Genomic DNA, 14,787 nt, shown 5'->3' with positions numbered 1-14,787 from the left:
ATATGTTAAGCAGAAAAATGCTTCCTTTTCTCTTCTTGCCCGGGATGATTTCGGTGAGTGTATGCTCGATCTTGATATTGCTTTGCAGCTCGTGCTCAACGAACGTGATTCCTTTCCTGACCAGGGTGCACAGGCCTCTCCCGTCGGGCTGGCCCTTGTGCACTCTGTAGCCGGGCAGGGACGGTGCGTAGGTGAGCGTTTCTTGTAATAGGATCACGTCTGGTTTGCGCGCGGCATGTGCGATGTGCTGTTGGATGACTGCCTTTTTCCTTGCGAGGCCGCGATAGTTCCACTGCCACGCTGTTACGGCTGCTGCTGTTGTTGCGTTGGCAGCCATGGTTGCGTTGGTGTGTACGCGGTTCCCTGGTTGGGTGGGTGTTGCGCGAAGAGGGGCGCAAACGTCGGGTGGCTCACTATCGGCTGTAGGGTCCTTTCGATGTAGGCGATTCTGTTCGTGTTCTCGGCTTGGTAGATCTCCATTGTTTGTTTCATTGCTGTCACTGCTGCGATGTTCGCCGTGATTAATTGTTCGAGTTTGGTGAACGTCGCTTCGAATTTGGCCTCGGGGTTGTCGATTCGATTGTTATCTGTTTGCTTGCGCGTGGCCTCGACGGCTCGCTTCTTAGGTGCCGGTTCCTCTACGGCTGTCTCTTGGGTGTTCATGGTTGTTTCGTCGGTCGTGCTTGTGCTTGGCGTGAGTCTCTGTGGAGGCTCGTTGTTGCATTGCAGCAACTTACGGATCTCGGCGATCTCTCTCGTGAGGCTGTTGATGGTCGTGCGCAGCGCCGCGTTCTCTTGTCTTAATGTCTCGTTGGCTTCTCGCATCTTGTTTATATCGTCTTTCTTCGTGGCTTCGGTGATTTTATGCGCGTTCCTTATATTCTTCCCTTTAGCTGCGTCAGCCCAGCTGACTCGCTCACGTGATGGTGACCTTTTCCTACTGAGGCTTCTCTTGCAGCTGCTGTCTCTGGAATTTGGCGCGCGGTTCTCAGATGGAGTCCTTGATTTTCCCGCAGCTGGCGGCTTGTCGATTGGCGGGAAATCGCTCTCCGACAGCAGCTGGCGTTCGGCCTGTCGGCGCTCCCATTGTCGCTTGCGCACTACGTAGGGGATCTTGTATTTCGCCTTGCATGTTCAGTCTCCGGTCGGGTGTTCGTCCCCGCACAGCTTACATTTAGGGGTACAGCGATGGTCTTCTTTGGGGTTGGCGAGTCCGCAGGCCAGGCACGTCTTGATATTGGGCGTCGGGCACACGTCCTTTCGGTGTCCCACTCGGCCGCACTGCTTGCAAACGTCGATCTGTTTCCTGTAGAGGCGGCACGGTATCAGGGTGACTCCGTATCGGACGAAGTTCGGTACCTTGGGTCCCTGGAACACCACGATCGCGGTGGTCGTGCTGCCGATCCTCTTTGCGCCCACTGCTAGTGGGTTTCTCTCGTTGACGATGTTCCTATCTATCTCGTCGGTGCTCGCATCGATGGGGATGCCTCTGATGATGCCCTTTACGGTGTCGTGAGGAGCCGTGCGATATGCGCTGACTTCGTAGGAGTTGTCTTGAATATAGATTTCCCGGATTTTAGCGTACCTAGCCGCGTTGTCTTCGTTCGGTGTACTGACGACCATGATGTTCTGTTGCGTGTTGGGGCAGATGGTGTCCGCGGCGCTTTCCTCGCTCGTGATCTTGGCCGCGGCGAGTATGGCCGCAGCGACCGTGGTGGTGCCGGTCTTGACGATGTCCAGTCCCCCTCTGGGTCTGACGACTATCTTGCTCTCTTCCAGTGGCATGGCTGGCATGCGTGCTGCCTTGATGGCCGAGGCTCTGACGTTCTTGTGGAATTTCGATTTCGGACTTGTTTGGCTCCCGCCGGGTCCGTCAGGCTTGCCGCCGTCGGGGGTCCGCTGGCGCAGCCTCGACATGCGTTCCCCCGCGAGCGTCCATCCGGCGTCGTTGTGGTATTCCTCTGGTGATATCTCTTTGCCTTGAACTTGAACGCACATTTGGTTGTCCACGATCATTGTAGACGTAGCGGACGCCTCCCTCGTCGTAACGGACGCCTCCATCTCGGCCGCCGCCGAGGAGTACGGTTGAACTTGAACGCACATTTGGTTGTCCACGATCATTGTATACGTAGTGGACGCCTCCCTCGTCGTAACGGACGCCTCCATCTCGGCCGCCGCCGAGGAGTGCGGCAGGCGGCGACCGGTGCGACGGTGCTGGGCCTAGCGTCCGCAGGACAAGCTTAGGCCTAGCACTCTTTCACACGGCAGCGGTAGAGAAAGTCACAAAAGTTGGCAAAGAAAAACGCACCTCTAGGGTCAGCTGGTATCGGTCGATGCCGCTCGCCTTCACGGACACATTGGTGCAAGGAAAACTTTGTTTCGGGGCGATTAGCACTGCGTAATTGGTTAGCAGTGACAGAGCCGATGTGAACACGTCTGCTCCGGCGGCATGGAGCCAGCGTTCTGAAGAGCGTGAAGAACGTCTAGCCAAGCGGCGTGCTCGATATGCAACTCAGCGACAATATGCTTCGCATCTGACTAGGCTTAACCTAAGCTAAGCCTCAGCCATTTTTTTTAATTAATTAATTTTTTTGTGGTGTTGATCATTAAGAATATTACTGTCGCTTAAAGCTAATTGATTAGAAAAGCAGAAGAAAAAAATGGCTGAGGCTTAACTTGGTTAACCCTGGTCAGATGCGAAGCATATTGATGGCTAGGCTTGATAATACGTGGCTTTCCTTGGTTGAATACTTGGTCATTTTAATACAACCACTAGAAGCCTTCGTCGTGGGGGAAGACAACGGCATGGCTACAGCGGAACGCGGACTAACCCCGAGACGGGCGTTGGGTGAGCGCCTGGATTGCCACGGAAGCCGCGTCCGCCTGCCCGGTGGAGCGAGCGTTTCACCTACACCGAGTGTGAACGCGCGTTCGAAATGCGCGGGAGTGTGACGTCAACATACCACGTGATTCACACGGCGTGCAACCGCAGCGACGGCACAAGTTGGAGCCCCGTTTCTCCACTGTCGTGACGTCATCGTGTCACGTGGTGTGACGTCGTGTGTCACGTGATTTGGAGGCGCACAACCACAGCGACGGCGCGAGGTGGGCCCCCGTTTCTCCACTGTCGTGACGTGATCGTGTCACGTGGTGTGACGTCATGTATCACGTGATTTCGAGGCGCACAACCACAGCGACGGCGCGAGGTGGGCCCCCGTTTCTCTACTGTCGTGACGTCATCGTGTCACGTGGTGTGACGTCATGTATCAGGTGATTTGGAGGCGCATAACCACGGTGAAGGGCTGAAGTGGTAGCTAAAGTAGTATGCTTCGCATTAAAACAACCACATGCCGCCGGTGGGATCCGAACCCACGACATCCGAATTACGCGTCCGGTGCTCTACCTCTGAGCTACGGCGACGGCTGTCAAACCTTCTGCTTTTGGGGGTATTTATGTTTACAAATAACCTAACCTTGAGTGTTCATCAGCGCCACTCATGTTCGTAAAAGGCGGACGTGGAACGTCCTGGGCTACCGCTGGTGTGAGGTAGAACGCCATCGAACGGCGAGGGTGGAAGCTGTGTGAGAACCCTCTTATGCTTCCTATGGCATCAAGGCTGCCAGAACCGAGGCCCTCGCTAAGCAATTAAGCAAACAAGGGAAGGGGAATGAGGGGCTCGTTATAAGCCAACAGCCACAGAAACCAAGGTGCACAGGTTTTTTTTTAATTAATTTATTTTTTTTGTGGTGTTGATCAAGTAAGAATATTACTGTCGCTTAAAAAACAGTTATCAGAATGACTTGCTTAAGAGGTGTGCGTCGCTCGATAAAGCTAGTAGGCACCCACATTGAACAATGGCATTGGCATCCAGCTGGCGTCGTGAAGACGTGCCGTTTGTTCCTCTCACCTAGACCACTCGATAACATTTTTTTTTCTGAGCCGCTGCGGTGGCTCAGCGGTTATGGTGCTCGGCTGCTGACCCAAAAGACGCGGGTTCGATCCCGGCCGCGGCGGCTAGAATTTCTTTGGAGGAGAAATTCTAGAGGCCCGTGTACTGTGCGATGTCCGTGCACGGTAAAGAACCCCAGGTGGTGGAAAATTTCCGGAGCCCTCCACTACGGCGTCTCTCATAGCCTTAGTCGCTTTGGGACGTTAAGCCCCATACACCAAACCAAACATTTTTTTTGTGCCCCGCCCACACAAGAATAATCCCGTGAAAGAGCAGGTACTTAGCCAGCCAGCATTAAAGAACGAAGAGTTATGTGGACAACCAGCCAGTAACTTGTTATAGAGACGCTGGTAAGCCCTTAACGCATATGCTTCTAAAAAATGCTTCACATGATTTCATATTATCTGTAAAATTTATTGTGCGCATTTTTTTTTTTCATTTTGGGCGCGCTTGACAGTGCTGCTTCTTTGATAAATACTTCCGAATCTTTCATAAAATCTATGCAGGATGACAAAGCATAGAATGATAGAGTGCCTCTGAGTGACGTTTTCAGTACATTGCGCCCGGCAGAGGGCTTGACGCCAGTCATTAGATGGAACCACCCATAAATACGGCCTGAATAGAATGAGGTGTATCAGCAGCATCACTCAGAAGTGCAGTTTTAAGCCGCACATCTACTTGTGGGCAACGGAAACAGCCGTGCCAGGGAAGTGATTGCGTTTGTTAACTTATCGAGAGGGGTGTCCACTTCCTTACGCCTACGAACGCAGGCTAACCATCGCCGCATCAGTACCACAACTCGGCTCCTCAATGGTGGATATCCAGATGTCAAACCTGCAATTTCTGCTGTGTGGATTCCGTGCAGAGCAACTGTTGCGCTTGCGCGAAGAGAACTTGTCATGGTTGCCGCTACTTCGGGAACTGCCGCCCTCCGATGTTCACGGTGCTTTAGTTTAGTTTAGTTTATGGGGTTTAACGTCCCAAAGCGACTAAGGCTATGCGAGACGCCGTAGTGAAAGGCTCCGGAAATTTCGACCACCTGGGGTTCTTTAACGTGCACTGACATCGCACAGTACACGGGCCTCTAGAATTTCTCCTCCATAGAAATTCTAGCCGCCGCGGCCGGGATCGAACCCGCGTCTTTCGGGCTAGCAGCCGAGCACCATAGCCACTCAGCCACCGCGGCGGCGATGTTCACGGTGCGTTATGCGAAGCTGTCCAAGCTGCTGAGACCGACGAAATCCGTCTCCGGCGGATAGCATGCCTGCGCGGCTGGATGGCGCAGCGCCAGCGATTAGTTGTGTGGCGGGTCTTCCGTCTTACGACTGCGCCTACTTTTATTGAGTGGTGGTGGTGAAAACTTTTAATTACTGAAATAGAGTTTGGGAGCCACAGAGTGGCCACGCTACATGGTCGGCGTCCCTAGTCCGGGACACCGCATGACAATGCCCCGTCTCTAGCCCGTTTCACCAGAGCCCTTTGGGACTCAAGCGAGGAGCAGTTGAGAAGGGCAGTCTCCCATGCCTCTCTGTTAGGGGTAGGGGAAGGGGGGAGGTGGGGATTTTGAGTACATGCCCACACCATGTGGAAGATATCACAGGTCTCCCCACAGTGTGGGCATCGCCCATCCGTGTTGCCTTGGCGGTTGGCGAACGCGAAGCAACTATTGAGTGGACAGTGCGCAGGGCTGTGTTCACTGCCTGCTTGCTGATCAAAGAGCCAGACTGCCCGATAGAGACGTACTGCGAAGTGTATGTAGCTCTGTTTCCGGGGCAGCCTTTGCTGGCCGTCGACTACCTGCGGGCCACAATTCATCAGCCATTGCTGACAGCTCTACGCGCAGCGCTGGGATACGATCCACGGTTGCTGGTATGCGTGGATCGGGACAACATTGACAACGTCTACCGAGCCGGCTATCTTGCCCTGTGTGATGTGTCTGGCTCATCTCCACCTGTGATTCCATGCAACATGTAATTCTACGGCGGATGCGTGCGCTGGAAGTTCTGTCTCCTGCTCAATTGAAGGCTAGTGTACGACATAATTTAGATTTTCTCAAGAACCTTTCAGCTATAAAATAATGTTAATAATGTTTAGAACATATAAATTAGTTTAATATAATAGTTACATTATTTTAATATTACTTATTAGAGAACTCTTTAGGGACACTTTAGAACATTTTGATGTGGAACTAAAAAAAATTCAGAAATGTACACATTCGTCCACATCCAGCCTGAACATGACTTAATGACGCCGCCATAACGCGGAACGCCCCTCGCTGATTCTTTGGGAACTAATGCACAGATGCGATGAGAGCCGGTGGCAGTCGTCTGGATTCGTCGTCAGCTTCAGCCTGCTACTACAGCTGCTGGGGGCCGAGGCAAGCGCAGGGACCGACTGTAGCGGCCGACAACGCTGGTGCATCCGCCTTCTGATTTCCCATGACCTCCTGGATTTGATGACAATTTGGAATTTCTTTTAGCCACAGAGACAAGTTGTTGTTGTTGCCTGTATTTTGTTTTGTTCTCGTTGAGCGTTTTCCTTTGGCTCTACTTTCGCTTCGCCGTGCTGACTCTAATTATGCTGTGAATTAAAGACGCATTCTGTGCTTATTAACTTCGTTACTCCCTTCAGCGTTTGGCTGCATGACAGTGAGATTTTACTGGTATCTGGCCTTCAATGATAATGTTCAGTTTTGCGCCGGCTCTGCTTGCACTGTCATGGATGCCCAAGCCACTGGGCTCTTGGCGTTTTGGATTGTATATAATATGGCCCGTTTGAAAATGAACATTTTTTTCTTAGTTCAGCCCTTGTCCTGCATTCTTCTGTCTCTCTTTCGTTCTTGTTGGTTCGCGCTGATACTTTCCCCGATTGTGCTGAGCTGGGCGAGTTCGGCTCGTCTGTGTCTTCTTCCTTTGTACTCATCCCTTTGTTGCGCTGAATTTTTGCAAGGTATCCAAACGCTATGCGAATAAATTCGGAACGCTTCGAGGCGCCCTCAAGAGAGGCGAGCGCTTGGAAAGAGCCAGCCGAATGTAGTAAAAGCGCCTGGTTTCAGCCGGTCGAACGTGCTGCGTGCCTCTTAGCGCACAGAGCGGTCTGAAGCGAACAGCATCAGATACTATCAGCCTCTCTAATACAACAACAAGCAAAATGCTTACTGTGAGATTCGCTGCAAAACTGACCATGCTGCAAGCCGTTAACGTCGCGTGGATCACTCTGAACATTCCAAACAATGCGATAACTGCAGAAAACAACCGCCGGCCGTGCGCAGCTTAAGGAACATAAGGACATAAGGAGCTTAAGGACTGTGACCCAGTCGTGCGGTTCGTGCGCATGCAGCCACTCTCGTGGAGTTTGCCGGCTCGTTCCATGATAGCGCACTGATCTACTGAGCGAACAGTCGTAGCTCGAGTGATATTATTAAAATAACACTAGAGAGTACAGCTTCTCGCTCCCTGCCAACCGATGAAATCGCAGACGATTTTTTTGCCTCACTGTCTAATGTCAGGTGGGTGACCACTGCCTGAGAAAAAAATCGCTGAGGCTTAACTTGTTTAACCCTGGTCAGATGCGAAGCATATTGATGGCTAGGCTTGGTAATACGTGGCTTTCCTTGGTTGAATACTTGGTCATTTTAATACAACCACTACAAGCCTTCGTCGTGTGGGAAGACAACGGCATGGCTACAGCGGAACGCCGACTAACCCCGAGACGCGCGTTGGGTGAGCGCCTGGATTGCCACGGAAGCCGCGTCCGCCTGCCCGGTGGAGCGAGCGTTTCACCTACACCGAGTGTGAATGCACGTTCGAAATGCGCGGGATTGTGACGTCACCATACCACGTGACTCACACGGCGTGCAACCGCAGCGACGGCACAAGTTGGAGCCCCGTTTCTCCACTGTCGTGACGTCATCGTGTCACGTGGCGTGACGTCATGTATCACGTGATTTGGAGGCGCACAACCACAGCAACGGCGCGAGGTGGGCCCCCGTTTCTCTACTGTCGTGACGTCATCGTGTCACGTGGTGTGACGTCATGTATCACGTGATTTGGAGGCGCATAACCACGGTGAAGGGCTGAAGTGGTAGCTAAAGTAGTATGCTTCGCATAAAAAAAATCTCTGCCTCTCCCGTAACCGAGAGTAGAGTAAGCATGAAATGTTTACGGGCCTAATGTCATCTCGGTGGACACCCGAACCGCACCGTACAGGAAGGGAGGAACGCCACCACCCGTTCAGCGCGATGCCTTGCCATTTGAACGCAAGGTTTTTTGAGGAAAGGAAATGGCGCAGTAATTCTCTGCCATCTCGGTGGACACCCGAACCGCACCGTAAAGGAAGGGAGGAACGCCACCACCCGTTCGGCGCGATGCCTTGCCCTTTGAACGCAGCGCTTCTCCCCCGGGCCCCTGTGCGCCTGCGCGGCTTTGCTTCGATGCGCGAAGCCCCTAAGAGATCCCGTATGACAACGAAGTGTATCGTGGCATTTATATGCTTTTTGCACGCGCTATTAGAAATCGGAAATTTTAATTCCGTGCATTATCAAACGCACAGCTCGACTGATATCTTGATAAACATTGAGAAGGCACTGGCAGCAGTTATTTTTTGTGACTCGTTTGGAGACTAACCGGCGCTTGCATGCCGGTCGTGTAGGAGGGCTTAGAGAGTCTCGTTAAATCTCGTACGGTGCCCGGATGTTCTCGTTTCAGAGGCCGGATGACTGGAATTTAGTGGATTTCAGTGCCCGGATGATGGCTCTCGGTCTCGGCGTGACGTCACCACACTGCTGACAACGGGAGCTAAAAGCATTTCATGTTTAAAAAAAAAACACGAATTGGTCGGATGGAACGGTGTACGTAAGAGAGAAACTTGACTATATTGCCGATGAATGTTGCCAGCGAACAGCGCTTCAGGGGATCAAGGGGCAGGTGGATTACACCGTCATATTTGACGTGTAACATATGTCATGCATACAGGAAACACGGCAACGCGCGGCCCGCGCTTCTGTGAGCGGAAGCGTGGCCAGATGGCGAAAGTTTGCGCATGTGCGGAAAGCTCGAGAGGCGGCACCTATAACGCCTTTTCTAGTCCGTCGTCGCGCTCCTACTTGGCAGTTCACGTTAACTTTATCTGGCAATATCAGACAGAAAAGCAGGCCACGATGCACAACAAAACAGTGGACGACATTCCAAAACCAGCACCATAGGTAATGCAAAGTAAAACGTTCATACCAAAAGCAGTGTCAAGGATAAAAGTATAAATACGAAAACAATATTACAATTTGAAAGCAGCAGCAAGAACGAAAACATTCCTGTATCCGCAATGCTTCGACAAACGTTATTTCCTCCTATCACAACGAAAAAGAGAGCGCCGCCGTGGTGGCTCAGTGGTTATGGTGCTCGGCTGCTGATCCGAAAGACGCGGGTTCGATCCCGGCTGCGGCGGTTGAATTTCTTTGGGGGAGAAAGTCTAGAGGCCCGCGTACTGTGCGATGTCAGTGCACGTTAAAGAACCCCACATAGTAGAAATTTCCGGAACCCTGCACTACGGAGTCTCTCATAGCCTTAGTCGATTTGGGAAGTTAAACACTATAAACAAAACCACACCTATCTGTCACTGGCCTTCGAAATATTGCAGGCTTGAATGATTTCCCTGGCGCATTCTTTTTTTGTTGAATAGCTTCCAGCATTATTTTTGCAACCTCTGCTGTAGTAGACAGTCACGCTGGGCTACTCGACGGATGCGCGTCTTGAAAATGACGTCACTGCGCCATAAAACACGCACAACCGAAAAAGAAGTGCCGAGGACGCGCGCACTCACAACTGAATTTTATTGGATGAAAGATGAATGCGCAAAAAAAAAACAACGTGGTCATTGGCGCCATTTAGTTGCGGTCACATCCTCGCGCACAGAAATTGCGCTTCACAATCTGAAAGTTCAACGGAATGAATGCTAGGGCACATGTGTTGTTTTTTTCTTTATAATATAGGTCGAAGAACTCTCAGGTACGGCGTCGCTGTGCCTGTAAAATATTTTTGCTTTGTCTAGAAGCGGAAGGCGCAATTTCTCCAGTTTTTTTTTACACGCACAACAATGCTTTTGAACGTGGGAATTCTCACCAGAAGACAGACTGTAAAATTCTTCCTTTACCCTCTTTCATACAAAAAAGTTCAGTCGTCAGTCTGTCCGTGTCCCTTCCACTTCTGTTTCTGTTGTTCGTATTTTTCTCCAGTTACCTTGTTTTCAAGAGGAACGTCAGCTCTTTCGCTCTCTCTTCGAAAGACCAATCCACATTGACACATATAGGCACTGCTGTGTGACAAATAAACTTCCTGCACAATACCAGTTGCGCCTTTCTTTAATGGCCCAGTTCGTCATTATCTGCATTTGTAGTTCTTTTTCTTGAACGCGATAGCGAAGAATCTTGATATCTTGCATGGTGCAGGAGACAGCATTTTCGTGTTGTCTCTTCGTCGCCTTTTTTAAATTATTCAAAAGCTTGTGACGCAGAGGATCTCATATAGACGCTGAAGTTTTAGTATAGAGCAGCTGATTATTTTTGTTCCCCATCCAACAATTGCTTGTGCCTCAAATCTATCTTTCGCTTAGTGATGACAACCTTTCTTTTTCAAGCAACTTGAAGGCTGTTTAATTGTATGCGGAGTTGCAAAAGCTTGTACGAGAAAAACACTTGCAATTCCAGGTACATTGGGATACACAAGTAACCAAAACTCGCATAAAGAATAAAAATATGAATTCTTTTTTCTGTCGTCCTATGGTGAAGAAAAGCATAAAATGTCTCCTATGTTTTGAAACTAAGAATGCAGATGCATAAGCAGCTTAACATACTTTAGAAACGGCAGGGCGTGTTGATTCCAAACGTTAATAACAACACGTAGTTCTACTCTTTTTCGTTTCTAATTTTATGATTATTTTCATTACTACTTGGTCAGCAGCGCACCACAACTTTGTCCATCCATATCAAGTTGTGCTGCAATGTTTTTGAAAATTGCACTGCCAGGATGTCATAAAAGCTTGGTTGTCGCAGCAGCCTTAATCTCCAACTAGAGCGCTTGTCTCTCACATTCGTTTTCCTAGCTGCTGCTTATTTATCGAAACCCAGGGCTAAGGCTTCCGCCGAAAGGGAGGAAATTTCTGCGCCTCTCATTTTTTTTTTGCATACGAACTACTGCCAGCTGTCACTGAAAAATATTTGAAGTGTCGCAGACTGCAGCGTCGCATGCTGTTGGTTTCAGATTGAGAGCACTCAAGTCTTCCGTTTTAAGCCCTTAGTTGCGTGCCAACGTTTACAAGGTATTTTTTCTTTATCCTGCGTCATAGATACCTCCTTTTTATGCTCTAGCTTTTAAAAGGAACGATTATTAGTTCAAAAATCCGTTTGAACCTGTAAAATTAAACAAAAAACTATGCGCTGACACAGCGAAAAGCTGATTGTCCCCTTAAATACCTGCATTAAGTCATCCACACTAAACGTTGTCAAGACAATTACGACAATAAATAAAGCAAAGTTTGAGAGCGGCTTTGTAAAGTTTTGATTATCTAATATACTCAGATCCCCTTTAGACGCACGTGTAGATATTTACAGTTACAAAAGTTTCTTTATTTTCAGCTCAAACTCTTTTGAGAAAAAGATAAAGGTCCTCTGTTTGTGATGCTTTTATTGCTGATTATTTTTAACATGAATAGCCAGAAGATGGAATTCAGAAAGATTTTAAGATGGTAGCCGTTTTGTACCTAAACCGAAACTGAATGACGGAGAACACAACACGCAGCTGGTATCTCCTCACATATCTCCCTGTTCTTTTCGAAGCCGCATAGTATTTGGTGATGACGTCGATGCGCAATGCACTGAGCAACTGTGTGTTGTATATGCCACCCGGACAGAGCTCAACAACGAGCGTGTGTTGCAGTTTAACACCACGTGTGATCGGTTGTAGAATGTGTGTCTGCATAGCGGAAAAGTGTGTGTGGAATAGTTAGTCGTATACAGTACTATGCGGCGGGCATGCGTTGTGCAGTCGTGGATTAGCGGACAGACGACAAACGACAACCAGGTGTGGGATTCCTAAACCATCAGTATATTGCTGGCAACATGGAGGAGTTGCACTGTATTAACGGGAGAATGGCAGCTATCTCAATTAGGCTTAACGAGAGGTGCAAGATGAAGGTGGTGCAGGTCTACGCGCTTAGATCCCTCCATGATGACCAGATTTTTAGATGATTCGATTGCCGCGAATCTTTGTAGCTTATTTGTTTGCTTCAAGTCTGCCGGCACGCCGCTTTATCGCTTCGTTTGTGACGCAAGACTCGCCTAGATTTATCTCGATTGATCGCATCCAGGCGGAGCTGATTCTACTTTTTGCCAGAATGTTCTAGTAGCTTTCCAAGCTTAACTCGAATATTGGCTATCAGCTTTAAAAAGAACACGGCCGACAGAGGCGAGCATTCTGTTCGACGACTGTCGAGTGATTCAGTTCTTTGCGAGCGAAAGTCAGCCAAAATAAAGAGTTTTGTTTCGAGGACATTCTCGCTGTGTTTCCGTTCGCCGGACTGTAGTCACCACTACGTGACACTATGAAGAGGTGGCATCGGCAATGAACAAATTAAATATTCAGGGGGAACTTTGGCTCTCCAAAGTGCTGCAAGGCGAAAGCATTTCCTGGCGCACTTAGTTTTTTTTAGTTGTCATATTTTTTTATCTTTCTTTGCTTTAATTTTGTTTTTACTTTATTTTTGCCTTTGTTTGTTTTCTTTTTACGTTTGTTTTCTTTTTTCCTTCTTTAGGTTTTTTTTATTTTATTTAGGAAGTCTATGCATTTACTAGATGCGCCTTTATTTATACCCAATCCCTGAGCCTTCGTGGCGGAAGGCTCAGGGATTGGGTATTGGAAGGCTCAGGGTTGAGCCTTCGCGGCGGGGAGAAAGACGAAGACGGCGTTCCGAACGGTCGCATTTTTCAAAATTCACGTTTAATCCTATGAAAATTTTCTTATGTATACCACTACACCTTAGCCAATCCCCCCACATGGGCATGTGCCATTATAAAGAGGTGAAGAAGAAGAAGAAGAAGAACGGTCGCGTTTTTGATGCTCTCCGCAGAAATGGATAAATCGGCCCTAGGCCGAGGTACTGTTGCGGCTTCTGCTGCCAGTAATAGTTACCGTATTGTTCTTCCCCGTCTGCCTGCTGGTAAGCTGGTTTTTAACTCCGTATTTCTGCATTCGGACCTTACTGGCCGTCCCTATCGTGCCCAGGACTTCAGAGATGCCTTACGGGGTGTCATTGACCTCTGTGACATCAGCTCTATCGGACAGTTTCAGATGTCTCACGTATGGATGATAACATGCAAGACAGCGTTAGCGAAAGCTAAGCTCGTGAGCACTCAGGAGTTACAAGTGAAAAACCGCCGTTGTGTAGTGATTGCCCGGAACCGAAGACCGTAAAGCTCAAGATACTTAGGCTCCCAGAACATCTTGAAGATTTTTACATTCGAGACGCCCTTCGCGCTTGCGGAACGATTACGTCCATCACAGTGGAGCACTGGAGGGTTCCAAAAATGGAGGGCATGCGCACCTTCAATCGAGACGTTGCCTTGACTCTTGCTGATGGCGTCACTGCCAACAACGTGCCTCACATTTTGACAATTTGCGGAATACAATGTCTGGTTTTAGTGCCAGGAAGGCCACCACTGTGTCTCCGTTGCCACAAGGTTGGCCATATACGCCGTCATTGCCGCACTCCTCGGTGTGATGATTGCCGGCGTTTCGGCCATACTACAGAGGAGTGCGTAGTGTCGTATGCTGATAAGCTGCGTGGTGGCACCCGTGCCATGGACGACGCATTGCAGGAGCACTTGACGGACGCAACAGAATTTTTGGATGCTGCTGGTGGCACGCCAGCCGTTGCGCCCATTGACTCAGCGACTACTGACCCGCTGTCTGGCCCCGTTCCTGCTGTGCAGCATGAGCCTACACAGCCTTCACAGATGGAGGGGCTGTCTGCAGATGATGAGCGTCGATGCCTGGTGGAGCAGGCTCCAGCTATATGTAGTGTCAGTGATGGCACTCTTGGCGCACGTGCCTGTGCTGTGCGTGGGCCAGAGGAAGACAAGGACGACGGTGTGGCTCCGGCGCCGAGTGCCTGCACTGTTACATCTTCTGAGACTCCTGCCGGATGTGCCACACAGGTAACAGAGTGCCAACCTGGCACTTCACTCCCCGACGGCAACTGTGATGCCGATGAGCAAATTTTAACTGTGGCCTCGAAGCGCGGTGTCTCCGAGATTTGCCTCCTCTGAGGAGGGCAGTGTCCCCGCCAAGCACTAGTCCCGCCGTCGAAAGTCAAAGAATAAGAAACCTCCTCGGCGCTGCAGATCAAGGAGAAATGGCGTCCACTCTAGGGAGGTCTCACCTTCCGGAGTGATGCCCCCACACACCGTGGATGCCTGATTGAAGCTTAAGTTAGCCACCATGGCGTCTAACCAGCAGTTGACTGTCGCAACACTCAACATATGTGGACTCCGTTCAAGGCAGAAACAGGTACAGTTACGCCGATTGCTTTGGGGCAATCGGCTAGACATTGTCGCTATTCAAGAAACTAAGATAGAAAGTGAAGTGGATACAGAGATAGCCCTGCGACCTTTCCTAACAGATTACAACGTCTGTGTGTCGCTCTAAGTGGGTCTTTCGGCAGGTTGCTTTCTTTTCTTAAAGAAGAGTCTACCTATTTCTGACTTTAAGTACCAGGTTGACATAGAAGGACGTCTGATATGTTGTGACTTTCGACTGCATGGCGAGTCGTGGAGGGTTATCAATGTGTAG

General features: G+C 49.8%; 1 pseudogene; it reads right to left on the bottom strand.

The window, feature by feature from the left end:
- Positions 1 to 303: 303 nt before the first annotated feature.
- LOC149326877 (uncharacterized) lies at positions 304 to 2,175 on the bottom strand (annotated as a pseudogene).
- Positions 2,176 to 14,787: the final 12,612 nt, after the last annotated feature.

This window comes from Amblyomma mixtum, chromosome 10 (genome assembly GCF_055824585.1).
Source record: "Amblyomma mixtum isolate Tamu chromosome 10, ASM5582458v1, whole genome shotgun sequence".
Taxonomy (NCBI): Eukaryota; Metazoa; Arthropoda; class Arachnida; order Ixodida; family Ixodidae; genus Amblyomma; species Amblyomma mixtum.
The sequence above is the reverse complement of the archived record's forward strand: the minus strand, read 5'-3'. Positions and strand labels throughout refer to the sequence as shown.